General features: G+C 41.5%; 1 protein-coding gene across 4 annotated transcripts in view; it reads left to right on the top strand.

Annotated features, from left to right (window-relative positions):
* Nucleotides 1-15731, top strand: part of SULF1 (sulfatase 1) — a 193767-nt gene that overhangs the window by 22078 nt on the left and 155958 nt on the right. For 2 of the 4 annotated variants that reach the window (XM_010375044.2, XM_010375048.2), the window contains exons 1-2: nucleotides 3718-4050; nucleotides 12745-12839. The gene's annotated coding sequence lies outside the window, so the exon portion shown is untranslated. Of the gene's footprint in view, nucleotides 1-3717; nucleotides 4051-12744; nucleotides 12840-15731 lie in introns of those variants that run through there. The other 2 variants (XM_030937961.1, XM_030937963.1) reach the window with 1 other exon arrangement.

Here is a 15731-nt window from a genome sequence, read left to right as displayed (position 1 = left end):
CACGGGGGTTGCACCGGGAACAGAGTGGACAAGCAGAGTCTGCGGGAGGCAGTAGTAACAACAGAATGCGTTGCCCTCAGGCTCCCCGGGGAAGATGTAATTGGCTTGTTTGAATAATTGTGTGGGCTAGTAAGGAAGTAAAACCCAATAGGTTGAAGACCTAGTGGAGTGAGGCTGGCCCAGCTGACAGAGGAATAAGCCAGGTGGGCATCCTTTCCTGCTGGAGGGGACATATCTAGTGAAAACAGGGGAGCTCACAGTTAGGCCTTGGGGAGTCCTGGTAAGGCTCAAAGATGATAAATACCAAGGTAACACGTGAGATTTCAGGCCTTACAAGCCGATCCATACAAACTATGCCGACTTATATGAGACTCATGTTCCCGTGACCATGCCTCATCTCTCTAAGGTCTTTCCCACACCTATTTTATCTCACAGGAAAAGAGCCACTTTTGACTAGGTTGATAAAATGGAAGTTTAAGCAGTTTTTCTAGTAGGAGGACTCTCAGGCCAAGACCATGTAATTAGCTAAATGACTCATGCAGAAGTATCCTACACTCTTGGCTTTGGTTTGAATGAAAAGAGTAGGAGAGTCCTAAATCATCCAGACAAATTACAACTTTAACTCTTTACTTAATTTTAGTTTGTCACAAGGTAAATGTTGACAAACATTAGACTTATAGCCAAAGGGGAAAAAAAATAAGTTTAGCTTACCATTGTGGCTATATTCCCGCCTTCCATTTTTCAAGAATACTGTCAGGACACAGAGTCAGGTCAGGGAAATGTAGATTCTCTCATTTCCCCTGGGATTTAACAAATGTCCTTTATCTAAAAGACAAAACTGGAAATGTTCAGGCTCTGTCTGAAACTACTGGCCCCTTGCGTCCTTTAGATAAAGAACATCTGAAGTTAATGCTGGGCCTATCGCCCTTAGTTATACCATGTTGGACAAGGCATTTTATCTTTTGGACCCCAAGTTCCATCCTTTTCTTTTCTTCTTTTCTTTCTTTTTTCTTTTTTTTTTTTTTTTTTTCTAGACAGGGTCTCACTGTGTTGCCCAGGCTGGAATGCAGTGGCACAATCTGGGCTCACTGCAACCTCTGCCTCCTGGGCTCAAGTGATTCTCCCACCTCAGCCTCCCAAGTAGCTGGGACTACAGGTATGTGCCACCGCACCTGGCTAATTTTTTTATTTTTTGCAGAGATGGAGTTATACCATGTTGCCCAGGCAGGTCTCGAACTTCTGGGCTCAAGTGATCCATCCATCTTGGCCTTCAAAGCGCTGGGATTATAAACGTGAGCCACCATGCATGGCTATACTCTTTAATGAGGAAGTTAAACAAGAGTTTTAAAATTTTTTTTAGCAGCAAAACCATTGTCTCAAACAAAGTCTAAAGTCATTCTATAAAACAGATGGAAATAATGTTTATCCATTTGAATCCAACAAGTAAAGTCCAAGCCAGATTGCCTGGCCTCCCACACATTCGCCTGCTTCCCACACACTGCCAAGGTTCCTGAAGTACCCCTTGAAAGCCTGAAACTTCTTGGAACCCAGTTTGAAAACCGCCAGATGAGATAATATCTCAGGTTTCTTTCAGCTTTCAGTAGAATAGAAAAATCATTGATTACAGAGTCAGGTAGACCTAGATTCAAATCCTAGTTCTGTCACTTTCTAAGCTGTATGACCAGACTCCATTTACCCATCTGTAAAGTGAAAATAAAAATAGTTCTGCTAGGTTGAGAAGACATGTAAAGAGCATCTAGCCCGGTTCCTGAAACCCCGGAGGGATTCATAAATACTAACTATAGTAAAGGTTATGGTCCTCACCTGAGCATAACAAAATGACAGACGATCCTACACTTGAACTACAAATTTGCAGTAAGATCTCTGTCATTCCTGAAGCCGAATCCTCAGGAACTTGAGGCCAAAATTCTTTAAAACCTGAATTGGCTTTGATTGTTCCAAATTAGTGGAGGGGGGGAAATTCTTCTAATTCACTGAACAATTCACTGAACAATCTGCATGCGTGGAGAGCATGTACTGCACAGACACACCCCACGTCTCTGAAATGACACCACGGTCAATCCAACTAGCACAGATGGAATTTGAAGCATGTTGCCTTTACCAAAAAATAACAGGAGAAATGTCATTAGGACACTTTAATACAAAGCCACAAGAAATTCAGTATCTGACAGCTCGTGTTCTAAATTTCACCCCATATCATAAAACAACTCACCGGAGAGCAGCTCTTCATTTGCTAAGCTGCTGTTGTGATAGCACATATTCTTTCAATAGTGGAGGAGTTCCTTCATAAAATCAGTCCCAGAAGCCAGTGATGTCTGAAAAATCTCACCTTTGGGGAATTTTCCTGGCATTCTGTAAAGGAAGTTCCACTTACAGGTCCCCTAATGTGCAGTAGCAAAGAATCAACAGATGCCAACATTCCTGTTTGCCTCACAAACTTACATCCTAAAGTAAGCTGACTTGAGTGAAGTTTAGAGGCTCCCCTACAAGTTTTAGAAAAGCTTTCTTTTTTAACTTATGCAAGTTTACAAACCCTCATGAACCTATTGCATATATCCAACAACCATCCATATTTTAGTACCGTGTAGTGGCTCTCACCTATGCCCATATAGCTGACGACAATGCAGGTAAGATCTGGTCAGCTGTCAGTTTCATTCAGTGAATACTCACTAAGCACCTGCTTTATGTAGGGCCCTGTCCTGGGCCACCAGGGAGAACAATGCAGGGTTCCAAACCTATGGAGACAGACAACGCATGAGGAATGACAACAGAGAAACAGAGTCACAGGGAGAAAAGAGGGGAAATCAGGGAAGGCTTTTGTGGGGGAGGCGGGATTTGAACTGAGCCTTGAAGGAAATGGGTGTGAGGATTGGAGTATGAGTAAAAATGGGAAATGGAGAATTGAAAGGCCATCTTTAGAGAATGATTCACGTTCTAATGTGCTGGGGGGTGAGGCGGGAGGGCGGGATGGGAAGTGGGAAATTAGTGTGGAGACAGAAATTGTGGGCTTTGAGTGCCAAGATGAAGATTTCTTTGCGTATTGGGAAGCAGTGGCAGGCGCAGGGCAGGATAATAATAATTTTAAAGAAAATATGAGTAGCAAGTCGGGGGAGGGGGAAGGGAATCTTGGTGCTCAGAATAATCAGAACTTTCTCAGAGGACCCAGGCTCAGTGGAAAGAGTGCTCTGGGTCCTTTTATTGCTCCCACAGAGAGGAGAGGAGAGACCCAGAGAGGTTTAAAATTAGAGGGATCGACAGGGCACAGGGAACTCCTGGCCAACCATCCTCAGGAAAACAAGAGACCAAGAATAAAGAGAACTAGCAGAAGCACCTGGTCTGAGTCTAAGAAACATCATTGTTTACTAAGCACTTGGTCTCTGGAACGCCTGGCTTTCCAAATACCACATCTTCCCATCCACTCCATCCTGCCACAGGCAGCTACTGTGCCGGGTGCTCAGGGAGCCGGAACCGCATGCCTGGAAACCCTGAGCCTCTGCCCGCCGCCCTCCAAGCCGGCCGGCTGCAGCGCAGTTTGTTTGCCGAGGTTTGCATGCACATATTGAGTTGCCCTTTTTTTTTCCCGCAGTTCTTTCAGCCGTGTCCCGAAATTCACCCCTAGTGTAACTTCTGCCTCTGCTCCTCCTCTTCTTGGAACTGCCTTTTGTTTGTCTGGCAGCGTTGGTTCTATGGGGGTGTGTGATGATAATAATACGCGGGCTTATATAACCGTCTTCATCTTGCGAGCACTTCGCAGACCGTCGCTAATGAATCTTGGGGCCGGTGTCGGGCCGGGGCGGCTTGATCGGCAACTAGGAAACCCCAGGCGCAGAGGCCAGGAGCAAGGGCAGTGAGGATCAGAGGCCAGGCCTTCCCGGCTGCCGGCGCTCCTCAGAGGTCAGGGCAGATAAGGAACATGACTCTCCCCCTCCGGAGGAGGAAGGAAGTCCCGCTGCCACCTTATCTCTGCTCCTCTGCCTCCTCCCTGTTCCCAGAGCTTTTTCTCTAGAGAAGATTTTGAAGGCGGCTTTTGTAAGTATCGTGCTCTGCTTTTACTTTAAAAAGAAAGAAGACAAACTTTCCTTCCTGTCCCTGTCCATTTCATATTATTTATTCATTATTCATCATATTATTATTCATTAGATTCTCAGATAATGAAAAGTATGTTTCTGGCCAAAGTCCTCCACCCAAATTTGGTCCCTTGTAATGATAACAGGAGGGGAAAGAGGTTTCTGTTGATAATTAATTCACTTAACAAAATAGCACCCAGGCGAGGTGCTGAAATTGGCCACTTTGACAGCATTCTGGTGATGTCTGGCTGTTGATACACACCACACACACACAGCACTACACACACACACACACACACACACACACACACACACCTTTTTGCCCTTAAGAGGAGCCCTAGTTAGTCACCTGGCTTGTTAGACAAGGAGAAACGATGCCACTTCGATCTTCAGTTTCTCTGTCTTGGGTACTCACAATTTCAATCAGTTGTGATTGTTGAAAGTTTCTTTTCACACTATGAAATAAATCCCATCTTTCAGTGTAGGCTTGAAACTTGCGCTGACTTGGGTAAACTGTACAAAACACTGTAGCTATAGTGAACATGTGAATTTTTATTAAACTTTTCACTGCATAACTGAAGGTTCTAATATTAACGAAACATGGACACTAACTTTTTAAGCACAAGCAAAACTCAAAGCCCTGTTATCAAACTATGTTTCTGTAAAGAGTGCTGAATTAACAGAGTGCTCTTCTCAGAGATTATGCTCACTGCTTTGAGAAACTGCTTTTTAACAAGAGGTGAACTTAAAACTCTAGAATAACATGAAGAAAGACACAACTTCTGAATACTTAGCAACTATGACTTGCTATTTGAACAAGCCAGAAAACAAAGGGTCTATTCTGGGCAATTGTACAATTTGCATTTATAAAACCATGATTATAATTTGGTATGCTATGAGATACTGAGATTTATTGTTTTAATAAGAGTTCAGGTAAGAAAACTAAGAACTATAAATTGGCAATAATGTAGAAAAGCAAGGCCTCTCACTTTTAATGCTGTAAGTGCTGTGATTCGTTCATAAGGCTTTATCATCTTTACCTCTAGATGAATGGATGTGAAAACTCTGGATACGTGTGTATATGTTAGTGTGTATATGTGTATTTAATTATCTTCAATTCTTACATTTGTTGTATCTATCTAGTGCTCAGTATGTTATAGGATAGTGTAACATCCAAAATGGATCAAGTGGAGAAATTTATTTCACATTAACTTTTGGATTGCAATATTTATTCATTATTTATTAACACACATGGGAAATATGATAAAATTATGTCTTTGTTTCAGATTCTCTTTAAATGATATTTTCACTTAGAATTCTCTGTGGCTCCCATGAAATTCAAAGGTATAATTGAAGTCAAAAATAAGACTGGATTCTAGTTGCTTTTACCCCTAAATTTAAAAGTGATATTTCAACACCAAATTCTATACTTTGCCTAATTTGATTACAAAGATGAACCACATAATCTCAGCATTAGCCTCAAAGCCATACTCAATCATAATAGAAAGAACACAAGCTTTGATGCGATCTGGATTTGAGGCTTAGTTTGGTCATTACCTAGTTATATGACCAGCAGCAAGATCTTTAAGATTTTCAGCCTCAGGTTTCACATCTATAAAATAAGATCAATATTACTTATCCCAAGGAGAGGAGTGGAAAGGCCTAAAAGGAAATAATATGTGTAAAATGTCTAGCACCCAGTCTGAAAGTAGTCGTATTTTAGTCCATTTTAGAGCTTTTTCATTTACTCTATTTTTTCGTCTTTCATTCAATCCATTCATTTATTGAGCATCTACTATGTACTGCGTGCTGAGCAAAGCACCAGTGGTACAAAGATGAATAAGGTTCATATCCTACCTTGGAAGAGTTGGTAGTCTAAGGAGACAGACTTAAACAACAGATGATTTTCAAAACAAGATAATAGCAAAAATACAAATGTGTTCAAGATTAAGAGTCAGCACTGAAGCCAGAATGGTTCCCTCTGCCTAGCAAAAGTCAAAGGAACTTTTCAGAGGTTTTACATGATAATCAGGAGATGTGGAAGGACATTCTAGAAGAGCAGAGCACTGGAGAGCAAGAAGTAGAAGAAAGCCTGGGAACAGGAACTGGGTCAGATGGTGCTGGAGTGTTTAATTGGGAGGCTGGAGGTCCAGTAGGGGCCCAGTCATCAGCATTTGCTGCTTCATGCTGAGGTGTTTGGACCCATTAAGTTTAGCAAAAAAAAAAAAAAAAAATCATCCATGGACCAGCCTCTGATCTGCATACAGTTTATTTTCCTAGGTCACATTAAGATAAGAGCTTATTTGTGCCCAAATGTAAATCCACTACATCACTAAACCATTGTTTCTTTCAATGGACTATTTTGATTGTTTGTTTGTTGCAAACCATCTCAGTGATGGAAGCATTGTAGCTGAGCTCTTTTCTCACCCAGGCTCAGCACTTTCAGGATTACTTTTTAATTAGTGGGGACACATTAGAGGACTTTGTGTGAGGCTGAGAAGACCAGGAGTAAACAAGTCTTGTGATTTAAGTTTTGGAAAGATTTGATGTAGATCATCTAGTATCCCATATGAGTGTGTGCTGGGCAAAGACCTAGGGCTGGGGCTAGCAACACTCTAGGAGGCCAATTAAGAGACTATTGCAGGTCAGGAGCAATGTCTCAGGCCGGTAATCCTAGCACTTTGAGAGACTGAGGCAGGGAGATCACTTGAGCTCAGGAGGACGAGACCAGCCTGGCCAACATAGTGAAACTCCATCTCTACAAAAAATGCAAAAAAATTAACTGAGCATGGTGACACACACCTGTAGTCCTAGCTACTCCAGGGACTGAGGCAAGAGGATCGCTTGAGCCTGGGAGATGGGGGCTAGAGTGAGCTGTGTTTGTGCCACTGCACCCCAGCCTGGATGACAAAGTGAGATCCTGTCTCAAAGAAAAAAAAAGAGACTATTGTAGTGTTCCAGTGAGAACTGCTGGGAGCACTGAGCAGTGTAGGTGGACAATAGGGCACAGATTCCAGAGATATTTAGAAGGTAGAACATTCTTGACTCAGGACTGGATGAAGAGAATGGAGGAAAAGGAAACTTTCATAATATTAGTTTTGGGCTTGGGCAACTGGGTAGTTGTAATAGAATACCATAAAACAAGAGGAGGTACTGGTTTATAGAAGAAAATTGAGTTAGTTGGAGTAATATCAGGTTGAGATATGACTAAGAGGTTAGACTGCAACACTGAGTAAAAATAAAAAGCATTTTTTTAATATAAAATTATTGTCTGGATGTGGTGGCATGTGCCTGTAGTCCCAGCTACTCAGGAGGTTGAAGCAGGAGGATCTCATGAGCTCAGAGGTTCAACGCTATGGTGCACTATAATCAAGCCTGTGAATAGCCACTGCACTCCAGCCTGGGCAACATAGTGAGACCCTGGTTCTTTAAAAAAAAAAATGCTAGATTTTTGTCTTTGAAATTTTGAGGCAATACATAAAGACTGAGCTCTCTCTATTATGTTCTAATCCCCCCCAAGAAATGGTCACTATCTGGACTCAAGGAAATCAGAGCTTTAATCTTGTGTCCTTGCTGCCAAATGAATTTTTTTCTCATTACCTTTTAAATAGGAAGCCCATGTCTAGGGCAGTCTTGCCAGTAGCTATGTGTCCCCTCAAAGAGAGTAATTTTTACTTCTTCAGAGACTTCAGAAATGAGCAGAGACTAAAGATTTATGAGCCAGTAGAATACTTATTCATAAAAAGCACATATGCATAAAGAAGTATACTCATCAAAAACAAGGCCCTTTCCTTAACAGGGATTTTTCACTTCTCTTGAACGAGGAACTCACTCAGAGACTAACGCAAAGGAAGTCATTTCTTACCTGGTCATTATTTAGTCTACAATAATTTCATCCTTCTTCAGCGTGACCAGTAAGTTCTTCCCATACTCTTGAACAGAGCATAATTGGAATGGAGAGGTGGGTAACATTTGCAAATTTTTTAAAGATGACAACTGAAAGAATTTTAACATTTTGAATGAATAGAAATCAATCTGATTAGCAAGCAGGAAGCTGTGACTTTTTAAATCTTGAGGTCTGATTACTTGATAACCCTGGTTTTCTTATAGCCTTTCACCCTTTCTATGCTCAGCACTTAATCTTCTAGGCAAAGCCTCTATCGGATTTCCTGGATTTCAGAGCTCTTACCCTACCTGAGCACTTCAGAACGAATGCCATTTCTTATAAAAGGGGCTTAGCCCCAGACTTTGTGGCTAGTCTTGCAAAGTGGTATAATATTTCTTTCTGGTAGGTGAACTGTATCAACACATTTAAAAACAGATTTAAAAAGCCATTTCCACCTCTAAATATAAAAAGCCTTACCACTTATTAGAAAGATAGTATTTGACAACAATCTGAATTTCTTCCGCTTCTGATGGCTCACTTAATTCACCAAACTTTGGAAATCATCTTTGACTTCTGAAATGGTGAAAAACATTTCTATTTTTGCTAAAATGCTTTTGCCATAAAAAAATGAAGTGTCCCAAAAAGGAACTGTTAACATCTCAGCTATGCAAAATAATCACCAAATACATACTTTTGAATAAGATGACTTTGCATCATGGGAAAGTTTATTATTTAAGGAAGGAGCAAGATATATTTGGGGAAATTCCCATTAGCACAATTGAAGTATGAAGAATATACTGAGCTTCCATATATGGTGCTGGTCATTCCACATTTAGGTTACTCAAGCTATTTAAACTTGACTTCATAAGCAAGTGCTACACCCTCACCATCTTTTTAGGTTTGCTGACATAATGATTTACTCCCAATTGGGTGCTGCCTGAGCCACTGTGCTTTGCCTCTGCAGCGTTTGAAGAGTGGATAGGTCGCAGCTGTGCAGTTCCCCAGACACTCGAGTCTAAACTGTTGCTAGATTTTGCTTCTTTCTGTGCTCCATGGAAAGCTGGAAGCTCCTCAACTTTCTCTTGGGTTTGGCTTCCTGTTCACATGTTTTCTGGCCCCATGTCAATTGTGTATGAAGTAATAGTCCCACATGCGTGCACCATCCACAATGGCAAGATTTGTGTGGTTCAGCACAAGTTTTCTAATGAGCACACTTTGGACCTTCCAACAACCCTTTAAGAAAGGCAGTTTGGAACCAGTTATTACTTTCCAAGGTGACGGGAGCAAAGAAAGAATGTTCTTTTTTTTTTTTTTTTTTTTTGAGATACAGTCTTGCTCTGTCACCCAGGCTGGAGTGCCGTGGCACAATCTCGGCTCACTGCAAGCTCCGCCTCCTGGATTCAAGCAATTCTACCTCAGCCTCCTGAGTAGCTGGGATTACAGGTGCATGCCACCACGCCTGGTTAATTTTTGTATTTTTAGTAGAGACAGGGTTCCACCATGTTGTTCAAGCTGGTCTCAAACTCCTGACCTCGTGATCCACCTGCCTTGGCCTCCCAAAGTGCTGGGATTACAGGTGTGAGCCACCGCACCCGGCCCAGAATGTTCTTAAGCAACAAGACTAAAGCCACTTTTAAGAGACAATTAAAGGACAACTGCATAGGAAAAATGAACATTTACCTTACACATCTGTCTAAATGTGTGTATGTGTAAAGTATATAAAAATGCCTTCAATTCACAGTTTAAAAATATCAGTTACTGCTTCAGCATTTTGCTAGTGATGAATGGCACTAGTGTTTCCACTAAGGACTGTTATTTTAATGACATTTCTCTGTAGTAAAATTTGATGAGTTTACAAAGTTTCAGAGCCAGGAAATGCAGCTTGGTTTCTGAACAACTGAGACAACCAAGAGAGTTAAGTTCAATCATCTAGTTGCTTTATAGCATGGATTCCTAAGTGCTAACTGCAGTAACACACTGACACAGAGAGTGAAGCCAAACCAAACTCTTAAAGTACAGCTGTTAAATTATCAAGCTTAACTTCCCGACATATTCTCAACAGGTGAAATTCTGGCACACACTCACACTTACTTGAAGATGGTAATGTCAAATGAATTGCCATACATGCCAACATTTTATAGAATTTTAGAGTAAGAAGAGATATTGGAGGTCTTCCAGTTTTACCTTATCCTTTCATTATAGGAACAGAAAAAGTGAGACTCACGAGTGCTCTCTCTCTCTCTACACACACACACACACACACACACACACATCTGAGTTGTGCTGAGTCATTACTTACAGAAAACATCCTAAGTCTGACTTAAGCAACAGAAAGGGATGCAGTGACCCACAGCTAGGCCACTGGTTTCCTGGTCCTTTCAAGTTTGTGTGGCCAGCTTCAGCACTGTGGGCTGACAATTTGTTGTTGCTTGAGAAAACATTCAGAGTCTTGGAGTCTATATTTTTAACCAAAACTTGAATAAACCCTAAAACAAACCAAGGATCCATTGGTGACTCAGATTCTGACTGTCCTTTACAGTGAGGCTTAGCCACCTTCCAATAGTTACTGGGGCCACACTGTGATCCCATAAAATGGAGACAAAGCCCAAGACACAACCCTCACTCTGAGGAATCCTGAAACCCGACTGGAGAGATGAGACCATCATGTATGCAGGCCATAGAGACGGTAGTGTGTGATCATAGTTCACTGCAGCCTCAAACGCCTGGGCTCAGGCAATCCTACCACCTCAGCCTCCCAAGTAGCTGGAACTACAGGTGCGCACCACCTTGACCAGCTATTTTTTAAATTTTTTGGTTGAGCTGGGGGTCCCACTGTGTTGCCTAGGCTGGTCTTGAACTCCTGGCCTCAAGCGATCCTCCCACCTCAGCCTCCCCAAGTGCTGGGATTACAGGCATGAGCCACCACACCTGACCTACACATTATCATTTTAATGATGAGAAATCAAAGTCTACATTTATAAAATTTAAGAAAACTCTGGTCTTATTTCATGAAAATGTCTTTTGACTGCAAATATGCAAGGAAGGTTGCATCTTTATTAATGGTCTAAAAAAAATCAATCCAAGTAATAATGATTGCCGATCTTTATTGAACCCGTATTTTGTTCTAGGTAGTCTTCTAAGTTTTTCACATGAACGTTTTCATGTCATCCTCACATCAACCCTATGGGGTAGATAACATTTTAAATTTCCATTTATCAGAGGAGAACACTGAGGCATAGAGAAATTAAGTAATGTGCTCAAGGCCACATAGCCAGTGAATGCCATAGCCTGGTATTCCGGCATCTCATTCCAGACTCGGCTGCCTGGTAGCATATTCAGAACAGTCTCAGAAAAGGTATTCTTTTGACATCAGACTGTGCCAGCCTAACCACAGCCAGATACTTTTGACATCACATTTAGATGTAAACTTTCACTGTAGGAGATCATGAGGTGCACGTATGATTATAAGCACAAACATGTATGTGTCCTCTCAGAACATATTTTACAAGTGGGCATCTGCATGATGCTTCTAATAATTTGTGATATGAGCACCATGGAGACAGGATGGAAAAGTTCTCCTGTAACTCCCCAAACCCCAGGAGGAGAAGCACAGTGAAGGGAGTGATCTAGAGGCCTAATGGGTGAGGTGGGCCACATTGCAGAGGGTGGCATAAAACTAGCAGTGGCAGAGTTTCACTCCAGTGGAAAGAGGGGTGATGAGAATGGAAAGAGGGGTGATGAGAGTGGTGTGGGAGGAAAGTGAATCCTGCAGCACCAGGCCAGCTCCAAGGAGGTGCTGCTGCAGCAATTTTGTGGTAAGAATGGTCCATCGAGAGCAAAGCAAAGGACCTGAGGCTTAACCTGACTCACCAAGGCCAGCTCAGGATAAAAAGAGATTCCAGGCCAATGGAGGGAAAAAGTCTGCATCTATTACCTCTGAGATCCCCCCATGTATATACCAAGGTACAATTATATTCACCAGTGGAAAAGTATGAAAACTCTAAATGAAATGCTTTATTAAACATTAATATTTACATGGGCATGAGAAACATTTTTAAATGTAAAGGAAATTCTAAGTTGTTAAATAAGATGTCTCATTTCCCTATTCTATCTTATATTATGTTCTCTTTTATATCATATACACATTTACATACAGTGTGTATGTGTCAGAATGTTCATGGCAGCAAGATTGCTTTGTCTGATACTTAAAACATTAAATGAGGGTTTCCTCTTATTCAAAGTGTTCAAATTTATTGTAATCACTTACATTTTTCAGCTGTCAAAAATGTGGAATATAAACAAATTTAACCACTTGGAAATGCTTACTTTGCTGCTTATCAAATAATAGCTTGCTGCAACTTTAAAAGATTCTATGATTCAGCGCATTTTCCTTTAAAATAGGTCTCCCAACCTGAAATTAGACAGCACTCAACCTTTAAACTTGGAACACTTTGTAAACTTTTAAAAAGAAACTGTTCTTTAATGGTTCTATGAAATCCAGTCAAAGAATGATATGAAATGAATCTAATGGAAAGTCTTTTCTTTGTTGGAGAAGTGGTCAAAATAGAAACTTCTACAAAAGGACCATATCACCCACAATGCTTCAAAGACTCTTGCAAGTGATTGTAAGAAAATCGGTCTGGATGAAATTTGGAGAATATTATTCCTAATGATCACCCCCTTCGAGGCCGTGAAAGGGCAACATCTGAAAGATGAGAGGAATTGCTGATAAAACGTAACTCACAGCACTTTTGCTTTTCTCCATCGTAGGTGCTGACGGCCACCCACCATCATCTAAAGAAGATAAACTTGGCAAATGACATGCGGGTTCTTCAAGGCAGAATAATTGCAGAAAATCTTCAAAGGTACTCATCAAATTTTTATCTCTAGCTTAAACCAAGGGCCACCTGGGCACTCTATGTCACTTGAAGAGGGGAACATTTCACGGATGGGGAATTGTTAAGAACTGGCAGAAACTGAAAAGTCAGTGGTCCTCTACCTTCCCATCACATTCTCATTCTTGTTGGCTGAGGGAGCTAAAAGGGGCCTTCCACGTGGCAGAGCCATGTCATGAAATCAGTCCTAAGAAATGTCAGAAGAACTATCTGAAAAATGGGAATCTAAACAATCATATGACTATTGACATATTATTAGCTGCTCAGAAAGGAAGCTCGGGGGAATTAGGGGGCAGTGTGGTAGGCCCATCATCTACAACGTACTCCACAATGTCAGGAGTGAAAACTGTACCTGATTTATTCACAGCTTGTCTTCACAGTTTCTTTCCTTGGCCAGATAAACATTAGTGCCACGAGCTTTCATGGAGCCAGGGAGCATTGTGGCAACCCATCTCAGCAATTTCACCTTGGTGGCAAAAACATTTTTAGGGGTTGTGTTCGTATGAGGGTACAACCCCATAAGCCTTTTTCAAATGTCAACTTTGAGAGTTGCTCCCTTCGCCCCAACCAAACTAATGCAAGTAAAACATTTAGTTCCTCTTGATTTCATTAGTCACTCTTCAAAATCATTGCTATTTGCTTGATTTTTTTTTTTTTTTTTTTTTTTTTTTTTTTTTTGAGAAGAAGTCTCCCTCTGTTACCCAGGTTGAAGTGTAGTGGCGTGATCTCGGCTCACTGAAACCTCCACTTCCTGGGTTCAAGCGATTCTCCTACCTCAGCCTCCCAAGTAGCTGGGATTACAGGCACCTGCCGCTGCACCCAGCTAATTTTTGTATTTTAGTAAAGATGGGGTTTCACCATGTTGGCCAGGCTGCTCTTGAACTCCTAACCTAAAGTGATCTGCCTACCTCAGCCTCCTAAAGTGCTGGGATTACAGGCGTGAGCCACCGTGACCAGCCTGCTTGATTTTTATTCTAAGCCTCCTGTTGGCCCAAGTTGGCTTGGAATAACTCCTGTAATCACCAAAACGTTCATGAACCTCACCCAAAAACAATGTCTTCAAGTCTGGCCTGAATTTCAGGTTTGCCTTGGAGGGTTGTTTTATCCAGCTTCTCTTTCTAATACTTACGGAATTAAACATTTTTGTCCTCATTCTACAAGTTATATGTGAAGAAAGTGAATGGTTCAAAGTGTGTGGGAGATAGGTTAGTTCTTTGACATAAAGTTATAAGCATTAGCAGTTTTTCTAGAATTCTTGGAGCTTTGTCTGAAGATGGCATGGGGTATCAACCCCAATGGCTGATTACAACACTGTATCAGATGCTTGTCATAAACGAGCTGAATCCACAGTAAGAGAAGATAAGTTGAAATCCAGGTCTCCTTACTTCAAAGCTCTAACATGAGAAGAAAATATTCTAAAACAGAAACTTCCAAAGATAAATGCTTAATAATTCAATGAACGAGTTCATTGAATAAGTTCAACGAATAGAACTGGACCTTCTCAAGAGTTATTTATCTCCTTGAATCAGCTTGTGAACATTTTCTTTGTGAAACTCTAGCCAGATGCATCAACTTTTATGTTGGAAAAAACGAGGTTGGCCTTCGGTGCCAAACCATTCAAAATTAACTGTAGAAGAGACTGGAAAACCCCTGATACTACAAGAGCACCCTTCATTTCCGAAGAGGTCCCTGAGGACCTGATTTCTCAAAGTATATTTCTTAGTTTCTCTTGTGCCATGAAGAGGCCACTCCCCACCCCCACCCCCACCCCCGAAACGGAATCTTTCTCTGTCTCCAGGCTGGAATGCAGTGGCACCATCTTGGCTCACTACAACCTCCGACTCCTGGGTTCAAGCGATTCTCCTGCCTCAGCCTCCCGAGTAACTGTAACTACAGGCATGAGCCACCATGCCTGGCTAATTTTTGTAATTTTAGTAGAGACGAGATTGCACCATGATGGCCAGGATGGTCTTGATCTCTTGACCTCGTGATCTGCCCACCTTGGCCTCCCAAAGTGCGGGATTACAGGCATGAGCCACCGCACCCAAGAAAAGGCCACTTTTCTACAATGCCATGTTGTTTATTAACTAGCTGGTAATCTTTCATGTTGCACTTTTCTCCCCCTAATGTGTGATTTCACTGCTGTTATGTGTTTTTCACTTCTCAGCACATCTTTATTATGGGAAAACACAAATAAGTCTCTAGACTGGGCACGGTGGCTCATGCCTATAGTCCCAGCACTTTGGGAGGTCGAGGTGGGTGGATCACCTGAGGTCAGGAGTTCAAGACCAGCCTGGCCAACATGGTGAAACCCCATCTCTACTAAAAATACAAAAAATTAGCTAGGCGTGGTGGGGCGCACCTCTAATCTCAGTTTATGAAGAGGCTAAGGCAGGAGAATTGTTTGAACCTGGGAGGCGGAGGTTGCAGTGAGCCGAGATCATGCCTTTGCACTCCAGCCTAGGCAAAAGAGCAAGACTCCATCTCTAAATAAATAAGTAAATAAATAAATAAATAAAATAAGTGTCTAATGTTGGATCATTTAGATTCACTTGCTCAAATTTAACATACAGAACACTTTTCTTGAAAATCTGTGGATTCTGTATGAGACCTGGTTTCAATCTCCTTTTTTTTTTTTTATCTTGGGGCTGGAAAATTCAAATTTAATGTTTGGCTTCAGAGATCTCTGCCCCTTCTCATCCAACTCGAGGATTTGAGCTGAATTAGATAAGCAGCCGAGTCACTTCCCATCACTACCTCTGTATTTTTATATCCACAATCCTCCTTCTAGTTAATTTTATGGAAAGAAATGGATTTTTTTGTGCATGTGTTTGGACAGTCACGTTTATAAAATAGGGACCA

The sequence above is a fragment of the Rhinopithecus roxellana genome, chromosome 9 (genome assembly GCF_007565055.1).
Source record: "Rhinopithecus roxellana isolate Shanxi Qingling chromosome 9, ASM756505v1, whole genome shotgun sequence".
Lineage (NCBI taxonomy): Eukaryota > Metazoa > Chordata > Mammalia > Primates > Cercopithecidae > Rhinopithecus > Rhinopithecus roxellana.
This window is presented reverse-complemented; position numbering and strand designations above follow the sequence as displayed.